Source organism: Chaetodon trifascialis, chromosome 11 (assembly GCF_039877785.1).
Source record: "Chaetodon trifascialis isolate fChaTrf1 chromosome 11, fChaTrf1.hap1, whole genome shotgun sequence".
Taxonomy (NCBI): domain Eukaryota; kingdom Metazoa; phylum Chordata; class Actinopteri; order Chaetodontiformes; family Chaetodontidae; genus Chaetodon; species Chaetodon trifascialis.
The window spans coordinates 23,902,356-23,915,942 of NC_092066.1; the positions used below are offsets into that span (position 1 = coordinate 23,902,356).

General features: G+C 45.7%; 11 non-coding genes across 11 annotated transcripts; all 11 read right to left on the reverse strand.

The window, feature by feature from the left end:
* Positions 1 to 2,113: 2,113 nt before the first annotated feature.
* On the reverse strand, positions 2,114 to 2,278 carry LOC139339543 (U1 spliceosomal RNA). The gene has a single exon (XR_011602681.1). It is a non-coding gene; the product is annotated as a U1 spliceosomal RNA (small nuclear RNA).
* A 1,098-nt stretch (positions 2,279 to 3,376) lies between these two features.
* Positions 3,377 to 3,494, reverse strand: LOC139339675 (U5 spliceosomal RNA). The gene has a single exon (XR_011602805.1). It is a non-coding gene; the product is annotated as a U5 spliceosomal RNA (small nuclear RNA).
* Positions 3,495 to 3,867: 373 nt separating this feature from the next.
* Positions 3,868 to 4,058, reverse strand: LOC139339575 (U2 spliceosomal RNA). The gene has a single exon (XR_011602711.1). It is a non-coding gene; the product is annotated as a U2 spliceosomal RNA (small nuclear RNA).
* Positions 4,059 to 4,919: 861 nt separating this feature from the next.
* LOC139339565 (U1 spliceosomal RNA) lies at positions 4,920 to 5,084 on the reverse strand. The gene has a single exon (XR_011602701.1). It is a non-coding gene; the product is annotated as a U1 spliceosomal RNA (small nuclear RNA).
* Positions 5,085 to 6,513: 1,429 nt separating this feature from the next.
* On the reverse strand, positions 6,514 to 6,704 carry LOC139339577 (U2 spliceosomal RNA). Its single transcript, XR_011602713.1, has one exon. It is a non-coding gene; the product is annotated as a U2 spliceosomal RNA (small nuclear RNA).
* An 866-nt stretch (positions 6,705 to 7,570) lies between these two features.
* LOC139339525 (U1 spliceosomal RNA) lies at positions 7,571 to 7,735 on the reverse strand. Its single transcript, XR_011602663.1, has one exon. It is a non-coding gene; the product is annotated as a U1 spliceosomal RNA (small nuclear RNA).
* A 1,100-nt stretch (positions 7,736 to 8,835) lies between these two features.
* LOC139339662 (U5 spliceosomal RNA) lies at positions 8,836 to 8,951 on the reverse strand. The gene has a single exon (XR_011602793.1). It is a non-coding gene; the product is annotated as a U5 spliceosomal RNA (small nuclear RNA).
* A 373-nt stretch (positions 8,952 to 9,324) lies between these two features.
* Positions 9,325 to 9,515, reverse strand: LOC139339578 (U2 spliceosomal RNA). The gene has a single exon (XR_011602714.1). It is a non-coding gene; the product is annotated as a U2 spliceosomal RNA (small nuclear RNA).
* An 871-nt stretch (positions 9,516 to 10,386) lies between these two features.
* On the reverse strand, positions 10,387 to 10,551 carry LOC139339576 (U1 spliceosomal RNA). Its single transcript, XR_011602712.1, has one exon. It is a non-coding gene; the product is annotated as a U1 spliceosomal RNA (small nuclear RNA).
* A 1,098-nt stretch (positions 10,552 to 11,649) lies between these two features.
* On the reverse strand, positions 11,650 to 11,767 carry LOC139339676 (U5 spliceosomal RNA). The gene has a single exon (XR_011602806.1). It is a non-coding gene; the product is annotated as a U5 spliceosomal RNA (small nuclear RNA).
* Positions 11,768 to 12,140: 373 nt separating this feature from the next.
* LOC139339647 (U2 spliceosomal RNA) lies at positions 12,141 to 12,332 on the reverse strand. The gene has a single exon (XR_011602781.1). It is a non-coding gene; the product is annotated as a U2 spliceosomal RNA (small nuclear RNA).
* Between the last annotated feature and the right edge of the window lie 1,255 nt (positions 12,333 to 13,587).

Below are 13,587 nucleotides of genomic sequence, written 5' to 3' on the forward strand. Positions count from 1 at the left end.
TTCTACTGTCACCCCCATCAACTGTGGGCTTCCCCTTCTCCCCTTTTACTACTCCCTTGGGCCTTTTGTTGTGCCCGCTCTCCACATTGTTATTCTCTTCCAGTGGAAGCCCATCTCCTAAAACCTCTGAAAGACTTCTTGCCCCATGCTTCACTCTAGAGGAGCCAGGGACAGGAGACAAGGAGAGGGGAACGACCTCCCCATCAGCTGAGGGTGCCAGTCCTCCATCATCTGCAGTAGAAGCGTTGGCCAATCCTTGCTCCCGCAGTTCATCCTCCGCCCCAGCCCCGGAAACACGAGCAGCTGCCTCCACTTGCACTGATGTAATTGGAGCAGCCTCTACTCGGGTAGATCCTCCCTGTGCAGCCTTGGCTCCCTCATTAGCCCTGCTTGCAGTAACGGCTTCAGCAAAGGTCTTCTTTCGGCTAGGACAGCTGCGATACAGGTGATCCTCTCCCCCACAACCATGGCAGGTCTTTGGTGCTGGGCAGTCTTTGGCCTCATGTCCTCCCTGCCCACAGAAACGGCAGCGATCTCCGGTGCAGTGGGCCTCTGTGTGGCCAGACTGCCGGCAGCGTCGACAGAAAGCTGGTTGCCGTGCATAGTACAAATACCCGCGATCACTACCAAGGCTGAAGAAAGCAGGTGGATGCCTGAGCTGATCAGCTCCTTCAGGATCTGCATTCAACAGCACTTGGAACTGTCGTCTCCCAGTCCAAAACCCCCAAGAGTCATTCACATACCTTGCTGCTGAAGCCACTTCTCCATACTGCCCCAAAAATTGAGACAAAGCAAGGTCTGTCACAAACGGGTTGAACATATGAATTGTGACCACCCGGAAATTTGGTTTGTCCAAATTCAGCACTTGGTAGCTTGCTAGTGGCATTGTGTTGCCTTCCTTGCTGCAAACCTCTACCATCCGTCTGTAGACGTCCTCATTCCTCATGGTCACGTCAAAGGCTTTCTCCTGCTGGTTCCATTGTATGCAGAACACGTCTTCCACTTTCAGATGCAGGAGCCCCATGATCACATCCTTGCAGAAACGTGCTCTGGACAGCACGTCTTCTTGAGCTGATCTTGTCTTGAACCGCAGCGTGTATCTCAGCCCGACCTTTGGGGTCGACTAGTCTTTAATGGCCAATGCAGCCATCGCTCCCGTGGATGTCCCCTTGTCTGAGATAGCGAAACAAATCCCACTTGATCTTAGCCAAAAGGCCGAGAAGCGATGAGGTTCAGCGGTTTGCTGGCCCAGGCCACCCCCTGGAACAGTGCGCACACGTCGTGGTGCAAGCGTTTGACTTGCGCATAAGTAGGGCAGGCGCTGAGCACCTCCACCCAAGCGCTCCCTGGCTCAGCCCTGGCCGTCTTGTGTGTGTCTGTGTGAGCGACGGCGCTGTTGATATTCACAAATGCACGAGGCTCAGCCAAGTGGCAGAGCCATCCAAAAATAGGTGCAAGTCATTGGTGTTCCTTTCCACAGAAGTCAATTTCAATTTTTCCATTTTGTGACGTTTATTAAGTCCATTGCAGGGGTAACGTCAAAGTACACAAATTACTTACACACGATTACATTTAAGATTCAGCTTTCCCATTTAAATACCATTAAATACCAATCTTTCCATAATTGTTATTTCAGCTAAAACAGGTCATACATCATCAAACAAAGGGGTGTTTGGAACTCTCCACTGCAAAAGCTTTCTTTTCTTTTCTTTTCTTTTCTTTTCTTTTCTTTTCTTTTCTTTTCTTTTCTTTTCTTTTCTTTTTTCTTTTCTTGACTTTTCTTGACTTATCTTTTAGAATATAATCATTCAGATAGATTTCATAACAATTTCTTGTGGGACACAAAACCCTCTCTAGTTGGCATCCTGCAAAGCTGACCAACTCATCACAGTCAGGTGTCCTGACTCTTTGGTCTGTTTCTGAAAAGTTCAAAACACTTCTGTCATTTGACTAAGACGTGTGGCACGCGCACGTTGGACGTAAAGTTCTTTCTCTCTATTGTAGGAAAAAATAACAAACAGCGACTTGGCATGCGGTTTCTGTCTCTGAGAAAGCAGCCACAGGCCTTGCAGTCACGGCAGACGACCGTTTTGTTTATCTTCAACAATATGACGAGGGGAGAGCGCGTACGCAGTCCCCCACTACCACAAATTATGCAGTCGAGATTCCCACATGTGGGGAATTCGCACAGATCAGCACATCCCTTAGTGCAATGGATGCGCCTCGCCATGGGTGAACCACCTTGTTGATCATGGTATCTCCCCTGCCAGGTAAGTATGAATTGAAGGTGCCGTTGACAGGCGACTAAGTCCTGGACACGTCAACCTATCTGAGGGTACGGACAAGGCATAATCCCACAGTCAGGTGCCCTTAGCATTAGCTCACCTTCAGTGGTTGTTGCAGAAAATCACATTGACTCAAAAGATGTTAACTGGCATCCTGCAAAGCTGACCAACTCATCACAATCAGGTGCCCTGACTCTTTTGGCTGTTTCTGAAAAGTTCAAAACACTTCGGTCATTCGACTAAGACGTGTGGTAGGTGCACGTTGGACGTCAATTTGTTCCCTGCTTTTCTATGAAAAAACAAAAAACAAACAAACAGCGACTTGGCATGCAGTTTCTGTCTCTGAGAAAGCAACCACAGGGCTGCAGCAGCATATTCTCCTGAGACCCAGCCTATTCATTTATGTCCTCTGCAGTGGACATTTGGTTTTGGTCTATATCTTTTGAGTCATTTGAGCTACCCTACTAAGTCCTGGTGTGCTCCATAGAGGACATCCTGGCCTTTCCAATGATATCTCACGTGTTTGGGTGGGATGAGGGGAACTTTGTTTTGACGCTGAGACAAAATGGAGACTGCAGCAAAACGCAAATGCCAGGAAAAGAGAAAAGATAAGTCAAATATTGTTAAGATAATGTTTTTTTGGTCATCATATATTTTCTTGTTTAAGAACATGTCAGGAATCATAAATTGGAGTCAGAGTTCAGTTCAAATTTTTGTTAGGAAAAATAATAGTCACGTTATGAATGTTTAATCATGTCAGTTTTGCTCAGTGGTTCAACAAAAGATACAGGCCAAATGTTCAGTTTCATTTAAAAAAATGCATTGACATTCTTGTCAGCCTATTATGATTTCATTGTGTTATGGTAAAAGTGTTCTGTTGGCCACTACAGTGGACATGCTGTAAAATCTGAACTACAAATTTTTTTATTTTTTTTTTCAAAATTTCTAAATTGCGAGTTGTTGTTTTAGCTCCAAAGAGGCAGGAAATCACAAAAGAAAAAGAAAAATAAAAGAAATTGAAATATACTTTTTTTCTCCCTGAGCGTTTTGTGTGTGTGACCGTCGGCGATGCTGATATTCACAAAAGCACGAGGCTCAGCCAAGAGGCAGAGCCGTCCAAAAATAGGTGCAACTCATTGGTGTTCCTTTCCACGGAAGTCTTTAGTAAAAGGCGAAAGACTTGTGCGATATGAAGAGAAACCTGAGTAAGTACGGCCCTCCCCTGTACGGCAGCCAAGACCTGGTGTCGTCCCAGTCACTTCGCTCATGGTAGGCCTCGCTCCTTGTTGCACTGTCCCGACCGCAACCTCTGGCTGCATTTTTATCAGGCCTCATCCCGCCGTCGATTGCCTTTGCTCCTTCCCCCTTCCCCCGCAGCCGTAATGGCTGACACGCAGTGATCGGAGAGCAGGAGACTGCCGGGGTTCCCAGTCAACAGCCAACAGATTGATCTCCTGCAGGTCGACTTGCAACACAACGAGCGCCCTCCACGCTGAGCCTGGCTTCTTGATCGGCTGTCAAGACGAGCGACGGAGCTCTCGCTCTGCGTCAAGTTTTGATTTTGATTTTGCACAAGGCTGAAGGAAGGTGCACCGTTCCCAGCGGCACTGCAATACCGGGTCGATGCATGGAGTGAACGGAGCAAGCCCCTTTTTCAGCTCCCAGCGCTAAAAATCCATTTAATATGTTGTCCCCGTATAGAGGACATATCAGATATTAAACTGATAAGAACAGATACTACACTTGATCTTAGCCAAAAGGCCGAGAAGCGATGAGGTTCAGCGGTTTGCTGGCCCAGGCCACCCCCTGGAACAGTGCGCACACGTCGTGGTGCAAGCGTTTGACTTGCGCATAAGTAGGGCAGGCGCTGAGCACCTCCACCCAAGCGCTCCCTGGCTCAGCCCTGGCCGTCTTGTGTGTGTCTGTGTGAGCGACGGCGCTGTTGATATTCACAAATGCACGAGGCTCAGCCAAGTGGCAGAGCCATCCAAAAATAGGTGCAAGTCATTGGTGTTCCTTTCCACAGAAGTCAATTTCAATTTTTCCATTTTGTGACGTTTATTAAGTCCATTGCAGGGGTAACGTCAAAGTACACAAATTACTTACACACGATTACATTTAAGATTCAGCTTTCCCATTTAAATACCATTAAATACCAATCTTTCCATAATTGTTATTTCAGCTAAAACAGGTCATACATCATCAAACAAAGGGGTGTTTGGAACTCTCCACTGCAAAAGCTTTCTTTTCTTTTCTTTTCTTTTCTTTTCTTTTCTTTTCTTTTTTCTTTTCTTGACTTTTCTTGACTTATCTTTTAGAATATAATCATTCAGATAGATTTCATAACAATTTCTTGTGGGACACAAAACCCTCTCTAGTTGGCATCCTGCAAAGCTGACCAACTCATCACAGTCAGGTGTCCTGACTCTTTGGTCTGTTTCTGAAAAGTTCAAAACACTTCTGTCATTTGACTAAGACGTGTGGCACGTGCACGTTGGACGTAAAGTTCTTTCTCTCTATTGTAGGAAAAAATAACAAACAGCGACTTGGCATGCGGTTTCTGTCCCTGAGAAAGCAGCCACAGGCCTTGCAGTCACGGCAGACGACCGTTTTGTTTATCTTCAACACTATGACGAGGGGAGAGCGCGTACGCAGTCCCCCACTACCACAAATTATGCAGTCGAGATTCCCACATGTGGGGAATTCGCACAGGTCAGCACATCCCTTAGTGCAATGGATGCGCCTCGCCATGGGTGAACCACCTTGTTGATCATGGTATCTCCCCTGCCAGGTAAGTATGAATTGAAGGTGCCGTTGACAGGCGACTAAGTCCTGGACACGGCAACCTATCTGAGGGTACGGACAAGGCATAATCCCACAGTCAGGTGCCCTTAGCATTAGCTCACCTTCAGTGGTTGTTGCAGAAAATCACATTGACTCAAAAGATGTTAACTGGCATCCTGCAAAGCTGACCAACTCATCACAATCAGGTGCCCTGACTCTTTTGGCTGTTTCTGAAAAGTTCAAAACACTTCGGTCATTCGACTAAGACGTGTGGTAGGTGCACGTTGGACGTCAATTTGTTCCCTGCTTTTCTATGAAAAAACAAAAAACAAACAAACAGCGACTTGGCATGCAGTTTCTGTCTCTGAGAAAGCAACCACAGGGCTGCAGCAGCATATTCTCCTGAGACCCAGCCTATTCATTTATGTCCTCTGCAGTGGACATTTGGTTTTGGTCTATATCTTTTGAGTCATTTGAGCTACCCTACTAAGTCCTGGTGTGCTCCATAGAGGACATCCTGGCCTTTCCAATGATATCTCACGTGTTTGGGTGGGATGAGGGGAACTTTGTTTTGACGCTGAGACAAAATGGAGACTGCAGCAAAACGCAAATGCCAGGAAAAGAGAAAAGATAAGTCAAATATTGTTAAGATAATGTTTTTTTGGTCATCATATATTTTCTTGTTTAAGAACATGTCAGGAATCATAAATTGGAGTCAGAGTTCAGTTCAAATTTTTGTTAGGAAAAATAATAGTCACGTTATGAATGTTTAATCATGTCAGTTTTGCTCAGTGGTTCAACAAAAGATACAGGCCAAATGTTCAGTTTCATTTAAAAAAATGCATTGACATTCTTGTCAGCCTATTATGATTTCATTGTGTTATGGTAAAAGTGTTCTGTTGGCCACTACAGTGGACATGCTGTAAAATCTGAACTACAAATTTTTTTATTTTTTTTTTCAAAATTTCTAAATTGCGAGTTGTGGTTTTAGCTCCAAAGAGGCAGGAAATCACAAAAGAAAAAGAAAAAGAAAAGAAATTGAAATATACTTTTTTTCTCCCTGAGCGTTTTGTGTGTGTGACCGTCGGCGATGCTGATATTCACAAAAGCACGAGGCTCAGCCAAAAGGCAGAGCCGTCCAAAAATAGGTGCACTGTCCCGACCGCAACCTCTGGCTGCATTTTTATCAGGCCTCATCCCGCCGTCGATTGCCTTTGCTCCTTCCCCCTTCCCCCGCAGCCGTAATGGCTGACACGCAGTGATCGGAGAGCAGGAGACTGCCGGGGTTCCCAGTCAACAGCCAACAGATTGATCTCCTGCAGGTCGACTTGCAACGCAACGAGCGCCCTCCACGCTGAGCCTGGCTTCTTGATCGGCTGTCAAGACGAGCGACGGAGCTCTCGCTCTGCGTCAAGTTTTGATTTTGATTTTGCACAAGGCTGAAGGAAGGTGCACCGTTCCCAGCGGCACTGCAATACCGGGTCGATGCATGGAGTGAACGGAGCAAGCCCCTTTTTCAGCTCCCAGCGCTAAAAATCCATTTAATATGTTGTCCCCGTATAGAGGACATATCAGATATTAAACTGATAAGAACAGATACTACACTTGATCTTAGCCAAAAGGCCGAGAAGCGATGAGGTTCAGCGGTTTGCTGGCCCAGGCCACCCCCTGGAACAGTGCGCACACGTCGTGGTGCAAGCGTTTGACTTGCGCATAAGTAGGGCAGGCGCTGAGCACCTCCACCCAAGCGCTCCCTGGCTCAGCCCTGGCCGTCTTGTGTGTGTCTGTGTGAGCGACGGCGCTGTTGATATTCACAAATGCACGAGGCTCAGCCAAGTGGCAGAGCCATCCAAAAATAGGTGCAAGTCATTGGTGTTCCTTTCCACAGAAGTCAATTTCAATTTTTCCATTTTGTGACGTTTATTAAGTCCATTGCAGGGGTAACGTCAAAGTACACAAATTACTTACACACGATTACATTTAAGATTCAGCTTTCCCATTTAAATACCATTAAATACCAATCTTTCCATAATTGTTATTTCAGCTAAAACAGGTCATACATCATCAAACAAAGGGGTGTTTGGAACTCTCCACTGCAAAAGCTTTCTTTTCTTTTCTTTTCTTTTCTTTTCTTTTCTTTTCTTTTCTTTTTTCTTTTCTTGACTTTTCTTGACTTATCTTTTAGAATATAATCATTCAGATAGATTTCATAACAATTTCTTGTGGGACACAAAACCCTCTCTAGTTGGCATCCTGCAAAGCTGACCAACTCATCACAGTCAGGTGTCCTGACTCTTTGGTCTGTTTCTGAAAAGTTCAAAACACTTCTGTCATTTGACTAAGACGTGTGGCACGTGCACGTTGGACGTAAAGTTCTTTCTCTCTATTGTAGGAAAAAATAACAAACAGCGACTTGGCATGCGGTTTCTGTCCCTGAGAAAGCAGCCACAGGCCTTGCAGTCACGGCAGACGACCGTTTTGTTTATCTTCAACACTATGACGAGGGGAGAGCGCGTACGCAGTCCCCCACTACCACAAATTATGCAGTCGAGATTCCCACATGTGGGGAATTCGCACAGGTCAGCACATCCCTTAGTGCAATGGATGCGCCTCACCATGGGTGAACCACCTTGTTGATCATGGTATCTCCCCTGCCAGGTAAGTATGAATTGAAGGTGCCGTTGACAGGCGACTAAGTCCTGGACACGGCAACCTATCTGAGGGTACGGACAAGGCATAATCCCACAGTCAGGTGCCCTTAGCATTAGCTCACCTTCAGTGGTTGTTGCAGAAAATCACATTGACTCAAAAGATGTTAACTGGCATCCTGCAAAGCTGACCAACTCATCACAATCAGGTGCCCTGACTCTTTTGGCTGTTTCTGAAAAGTTCAAAACACTTCGGTCATTCGACTAAGACGTGTGGTAGGTGCACGTTGGACGTCAATTTGTTCCCTGCTTTTCTATGAAAAAACAAAAAACAAACAAACAGCGACTTGGCATGCAGTTTCTGTCTCTGAGAAAGCAACCACAGGGCTGCAGCAGCATATTCTCCTGAGACCCAGCCTATTCATTTATGTCCTCTGCAGTGGACATTTGGTTTTGGTCTATATCTTTTGAGTCATTTGAGCTACCCTACTAAGTCCTGGTGTGCTCCATAGAGGACATCCTGGCCTTTCCAATGATATCTCACGTGTTTGGGTGGGATGAGGGGAACTTTGTTTTGACGCTGAGACAAAATGGAGACTGCAGCAAAACGCAAATGCCAGGAAAAGAGAAAAGATAAGTCAAATATTGTTAAGATAATGTTTTTTTGGTCATCATATATTTTCTTGTTTAAGAACATGTCAGGAATCATAAATTGGAGTCAGAGTTCAGTTCAAATTTTTGTTAGGAAAAATAATAGTCACGTTATGAATGTTTAATCATGTCAGTTTTGCTCAGTGGTTCAACAAAAGATACAGGCCAAATGTTCAGTTTCATTTAAAAAAATGCATTGACATTCTTGTCAGCCTATTATGATTTCATTGTGTTATGGTAAAAGTGTTCTGTTGGCCACTACAGTGGACATGCTGTAAAATCTGAACTACAAATTTTTTTATTTTTTTTTTCAAAATTTCTAAATTGCGAGTTGTGGTTTTAGCTCCAAAGAGGCAGGAAATCACAAAAGAAAAAGAAAAAGAAAAGAAATTGAAATATACTTTTTTTCTCCCTGAGCGTTTTGTGTGTGTGACCGTCGGCGATGCTGATATTCACAAAAGCACGAGGCTCAGCCAAAAGGCAGAGCCGTCCAAAAATAGGTGCAACTCATTGGTGTTTCTTTCCACGGAAGTCTTTAGTAAAAGGCGAAAGACTTGTGCGATATGAAGAGAAACCTGAGTAAGTACGGCCCTCCCCTGTACGGCAGCCAAGACCTGGTGTCGTCCCAGTCACTTCGCTCATGGTAGGCCTCGCTCCTTGTTGCACTGTCCCGACCGCAACCTCTGGCTGCATTTTTATCAGGCCTCATCCCGCCATCGATTGCCTTTGCTCCTTCCCCCTTCCCCCGCAGCCGTAATGGCTGACACGCAGTGATCGGAGAGCAGGAGACTGCCGGGGTTCCCAGTCAACAGCCAACAGATTGATCTCCTGCAGGTCGACTTGCAACGCAACGAGCGCCCTCCACGCTGAGCCTGGCTTCTTGATCGGCTGTCAAGACGAGCGACGGAGCTCTCGCTCTGCGTCAAGTTTTGATTTTGATTTTGCACAAGGCTGAAGGAAGGTGCACCGTTCCCAGCGGCACTGCAATACCGGGTCGATGCATGGAGTGAACGGAGCAAGCCCCTTTTTCAGCTCCCAGCGCTAAAAATCCATTTAATATGTTGTCCCCGTATAGAGGACATATCAGATATTAAACTGATAAGAACAGATACTACACTTGATCTTAGCCAAAAGGCCGAGAAGCGATGAGGTTCAGCGGTTTGCTGGCCCAGGCCACCCCCTGGAACAGTGCGCACACGTCGTGGTGCAAGCGTTTGACTTGCGCATAAGTAGGGCAGGCGCTGAGCACCTCCACCCAAGCGCTCCCTGGCTCAGCCCTGGCCGTCTTGTGTGTGTCTGTGTGAGCGACGGCGCTGTTGATATTCACAAATGCACGAGGCTCAGCCAAGTGGCAGAGCCATCCAAAAATAGGTGCAAGTCATTGGTGTTCCTTTCCACAGAAGTCAATTTCAATTTTTCCATTTTGTGACGTTTATTAAGTCCATTGCAGGGGTAACGTCAAAGTACACAAATTACTTACACACGATTACATTTAAGATTCAGCTTTCCCATTTAAATACCATTAAATACCAATCTTTCCATAATTGTTATTTCAGCTAAAACAGGTCATACATCATCAAACAAAGGGGTGTTTGGAACTCTCCACTGCAAAAGCTTTCTTTTCTTTTCTTTTCTTTTCTTTTCTTTTCTTTTCTTTTCTTTTCTTTTTTCTTTTCTTGACTTTTCTTGACTTATCTTTTAGAATATAATCATTCAGATAGATTTCATAACAATTTCTTGTGGGACACAAAACCCTCTCTAGTTGGCATCCTGCAAAGCTGACCAACTCATCACAGTCAGGTGTCCTGACTCTTTGGTCTGTTTCTGAAAAGTTCAAAACACTTCTGTCATTTGACTAAGACGTGTGGCACGCGCACGTTGGACGTAAAGTTCTTTCTCTCTATTGTAGGAAAAAATAACAAACAGCGACTTGGCATGCGGTTTCTGTCCCTGAGAAAGCAGCCACAGGCCTTGCAGTCACGGCAGACGACCGTTTTGTTTATCTTCAACACTATGACGAGGGGAGAGCGCGTACGCAGTCCCCCACTACCACAAATTATGCAGTCGAGATTCCCACATGTGGGGAATTCGCACAGGTCAGCACATCCCTTAGTGCAATGGATGCGCCTCGCCATGGGTGAACCACCTTGTTGATCATGGTATCTCCCCTGCCAGGTAAGTATGAATTGAAGGTGCCGTTGACAGGCGACTAAGTCCTGGACACGGCAACCTATCTGAGGGTACGGACAAGGCATAATCCCACAGTCAGGTGCCCTTAGCGTTAGCTCACCTTCAGTGGTTGTTGCAGAAAATCACATAGACTCAAAAGATGTTAACTGGCATCCTGCAAAGCTGACCAACTCATCACAATCAGGTGCCCTGACTCTTTTGGCTGTTTCTGAAAAGTTCAAAACACTTCGGTCATTCGACTAAGACGTGTGGTAGGTGCACGTTGGACGTCAATTTGTTCCCTGCTTTTCTATGAAAAAACAAAAAACAAACAAACAGCGACTTGGCATGCAGTTTCTGTCTCTGAGAAAGCAACCACAGGGCTGCAGCAGCATATTCTCCTGAGACCCAGCCTATTCATTTATGTCCTCTGCAGTGGACATTTGGTTTTGGTCTATATCTTTTGAGTCATTTGAGCTACCCTACTAAGTCCTGGTGTGCTCCATAGAGGACATCCTGGCCTTTCCAATGATATCTCACGTGTTTGGGTGGGATGAGGGGAACTTTGTTTTGACGCTGAGACAAAATGGAGACTGCAGCAAAACGCAAATGCCAGGAAAAGAGAAAAGATAAGTCAAATATTGTTAAGATAATGTTTTTTTGGTCATCATATATTTTCTTGTTTAAGAACATGTCAGGAATCATAAATTGGAGTCAGAGTTCAGTTCAAATTTTTGTTAGGAAAAATAATAGTCACGTTATGAATGTTTAATCATGTCAGTTTTGCTCAGTGGTTCAACAAAAGATACAGGCCAAATGTTCAGTTTCATTTAAAAAAATGCATTGACATTCTTGTCAGCCTATTATGATTTCATTGTGTTATGGTAAAAGTGTTCTGTTGGCCACTACAGTGGACATGCTGTAAAATCTGAACTACAAATTTTTTTATTTTTTTTTTCAAAATTTCTAAATTGCGAGTTGTTGTTTTAGCTCCAAAGAGGCAGGAAATCACAAAAGAAAAAGAAAAAGAAAAGAAATTGAAATATACTTTTTTTCTCCCTGAGCGTTTTGTGTGTGTGACCGTCGGCGATGCTGATATTCACAAAAGCACGAGGCTCAGCCAAGAGGCAGAGCCGTCCAAAAATAGGTGCAACTCATTGGTGTTCCTTTCCACGGAAGTCTTTAGTAAAAGGCGAAAGACTTGTGCGATATGAAGAGAAACCTGAGTAAGTACGGCCCTCCCCTGTACGGCAGCCAAGACCTGGTGTCGTCCCAGTCACTTCGCTCATGGTAGGCCTCGCTCCTTGTTGCACTGTCCCGACCGCAACCTCTGGCTGCATTTTTATCAGGCCTCATCCCGCCGTCGATTGCCTTTGCTCCTTCCCCCTTCCCCCGCAGCCGTAATGGCTGACACGCAGTGATCGGAGAGCAGGAGACTGCCGGGGTTCCCAGTCAACAGCCAACAGATTGATCTCCTGCAGGTCGACTTGCAACGCAACGAGCGCCCTCCACGCTGAGCCTGGCTTCTTGATCGGCTGTCAAGACGAGCGACGGAGCTCTCGCTCTGCGTCAAGTTTTGATTTTGATTTTGCACAAGGCTGAAGGAAGGTGCACCGTTCCCAGCGGCACTGCAATACCGGGTCGATGCATGGAGTGAACGGAGCAAGCCCCTTTTTCAGCTCCCAGCGCTAAAAATCCATTTAATATGTTGTCCCCGTATAGAGGACATATCAGATATTAAACTGATAAGAACAGATTTTTTTTTTTTTTTTTTTTTTTTTCCCCTTTAATTCATTGCTCATAATACACATACATTTCCATGTAACTTCCAACATATGACATCCATCACAAAATAATAGCAAAGAAAAATAACATGAAATGCATTTTCGCCAGACCTACAATTCACCCCTGATTCCCTGGCATCAACCCAAATCCACCTTTCCATCTCTCTAGAGCAGCATGCCTCCCCCACTTAACAATGTCCCTGTTAACTCTCCCCTTCACACTTGCCTCAACTCTCTTGATTACCCATTCTACGTTGTTTTTTCTATTTTTCTGCACAAGGTCCTGCCTTGCCCTCCACAAGTTGCTCTTAACTAGGCTAACAATGAACCAGACCGAGAAAGTAGCCCCACCCAAGACCCGCCCCAACCCTCTTTCGACCTTAGCCCATGACAGTTTTAAACAAGGGACTTTCTGACGTAGCCATGTTTCCACTCTACCCCATACCACCTGAGCAAAGAAACAATCCCACATAATATGTCTCGTTGTCTCCTCTCCTGAACACGTAGACCTAGGGCACACTGGTGATCTTGCCAGCCCATGCCGGAACATAGTTTCCCTTACTGGCAGGCACTTATGGAGACATAGCCAGTTCAAGTCTTTAAGACCATTGTCAAGCCCCCGTGGCTGAATCTCCCTCCACACCCTAGTAGGTGTCCCTACCACTGCTGGTGCAGTTACTCTCTGCACTACCTCTTTATAGAGGACCCTGTGATCTATTCTTACTGTTCCTTCTGATGCCTCTGGATGTGCTCTCAGCCATTTGGCTGCATGGCAATAGTGCCAGGGCTGCTGCTCCGACCGTGGTGCCGCATTGGTCCAGTCCATCATCTGTCTTGCCTGATAAGCAAAAAAAAGACGTAGGAAGTACCCCGAGGGATGCCTCACATGATCAGACAATTGCTTACACAGAAAGGACACGAAAATGCTGTCCAACTTCAGCGGGAAGTGTGGCACGGCTCTGCCCCCTTCTTCAATGCCAGCTAGCATGCGCACCCTTGCCACGTACTCATATCTGCCTCCCCACATGAAGGAGAAAACAAGGCGCATGAGTGGCCTCCTCATACTGACAGGCAGTGGGTACACATATGCCAAGAATAGGAGGGTAGGCAAAATGTCCACTTTCAAGACAAGCACCTTCCCTATCAATGTTAGGTGCCTGCTCTTCCATAGTTGGAGCTTCTTCTGGACTGCCGATAAGCGCTTGGTCCAGTTGACTGTGGCACTGTAGGCTGTCTCAAAGCAGACCCCCAGTACCTTCAGGGGTC